The sequence below is a fragment of the Candoia aspera genome, chromosome 3, assembly GCF_035149785.1.
Source record: "Candoia aspera isolate rCanAsp1 chromosome 3, rCanAsp1.hap2, whole genome shotgun sequence".
NCBI classification, from domain to species: Eukaryota; Metazoa; Chordata; class Lepidosauria; order Squamata; family Boidae; genus Candoia; species Candoia aspera.
In genome coordinates, this window is record NC_086155.1 from 583303 (window position 1) to 584200 (window position 898).

Below are 898 nucleotides of genomic sequence, written 5' to 3' on the forward strand. Positions count from 1 at the left end.
GGAGCAGCAAGTTTTGCTCTGGCCACAGGGCCATCTGAAAGGAAGCCCCCCCCCCCAGCCCAGCAAGATGCTGGAGAATCCTGGAGCCTCCCAAGCATTCCCCTAGCTGCCTCTTGGTCCTTCTCACCTAAATAGGACTACTTTAAAAATAAATGTCCTGTGCTATGTACAGAATATATATACACAGCCTCCCAGGAGGGGCGGCACCGTCCTGCTTTTGGAGAACTATTCACATTGGTTGAGAGCTCCACAGTTTTCCTGCGCTGGGGGTGGGGGGGAGGCTGTCCCAAGGGGCTCCAAAGCACATGTTTTGGTATAAGGTGAGGCACCAGAAATGGGGGGAGGACGGGCGGGGGGCAGGAGCCGAACCCACCAAACACCTCTGCTCTTTCCTACACTGGAGGAGAACTGGGCACCTGAGCGGGCAGCAATGCTCCCGTTAGTTATCCTGGAGGGGGGCCCTCGGGATAATGCAGAGCCTTTGGGGGAGTCTCTCAAAATGCCCCCCCCCCGGCCCTGCAGTTGTTCTCCAGGGCTCACTTTAATCCTGGCTTGAGGGGAGCCTCTGGCTGGAAGACCCTAAAGTGCAACAGGGTTGAGGAGCAGATGAGCGGCAGAAGGTTCCCCTTGCACACGCAGACACTTGCACGCGTGTGAGACGGGAGCTTGGGCAAAGAGACCATGTACAAACCAGAAGGATTGGAGTTGCAAAGCTAGGTGGAGCCCTTTTTCCCTCCCCAGCCTGCTTGGGGGGGGGGGTCTGGTCAAGGTGGGGGCCAGGCCAGCAGAGGGTCTGGAGGGCTGAGTGGTGCTGTCAGCTGGCCAAGGGCCTCCTGGCCCACTGGGGATACACCAAGCTGCCCCCCACCCCCCATTCCTAGACTGCACGGGGGGGGGA